Consider the following 875-nt stretch of genomic DNA (forward strand, 5'->3'; position numbering starts at 1 on the left):
CTGTTTACCCTTGAGTCTGGATACGCATCGTCTGGACTAAATACACATTACCAACTTAGGTTATTAATTGTCAGGACTAGTTTAGTAATAGAAAATGGTTTTTGTTGCTGTTGTTGCTATGGTACTGGGATTAGAACTCAAGTCTTGGATGCTCACAAAATGCTCCCAACTCCATAATTGCAGAGGTCAGCATATATTGCTTTTCTTATAAAATTCTTCTTAGGTTTACAGTATTTTTTTTTACAATTTGGCTATGGCTCCATTTCCTGTTTTTTTAACTAATTAAGTGAATATGATGGAGTTATACAGGCTTTCCTGCCCTGGGTGACTGAATCCTAGCATCCTCAGAACTTAGATTACAGGTGAGTCTCCAGCATACATGAAATTGATTTTTTTTTTAATTGTATTTTATTTTATTTGAGAACATACTGTACAGAGGGGCTACAATTACATGGGCAGGATAATGCATACATTTCTTACCAAGCATTGCAGCCTCCTCCTTTGTTTACCCTTCACTTCCCTTCCCCGCCTCCCCCCTCCCCCCACCCAATTTTACCCCCCTCCCCCCACCCAATTATACCCCCCTCCCCCCCCACACCGAAATTGTAAAGCTGGTTTTGACATGACATTTTGTACTTCTCATTGTTGCAACAGGTCCACCTGAATCCTTAAACGACTTGTTTGTCCCCATCTCCTCCACATGTTATACTGACATCAAATATAGTGAAAGCGGGGGTTACACTGTGGGGGAGGGACATACAAAGCAACAAAGAAATAATCTTATAAATGCATTAGAAACACATGCATGAAAGAAACGAAAACATTAAAATACATATTTAAGGGTTCATTTTCCTAACCTCACATTATCTGGCCTT

This window comes from Dipodomys merriami, unplaced genomic scaffold (assembly GCF_024711535.1).
Source record: "Dipodomys merriami isolate MVZ:Mamm:240054 unplaced genomic scaffold, mDipMer1.0.p SCAF_1560, whole genome shotgun sequence".
Classification (NCBI taxonomy): domain Eukaryota; kingdom Metazoa; phylum Chordata; class Mammalia; order Rodentia; family Heteromyidae; genus Dipodomys; species Dipodomys merriami.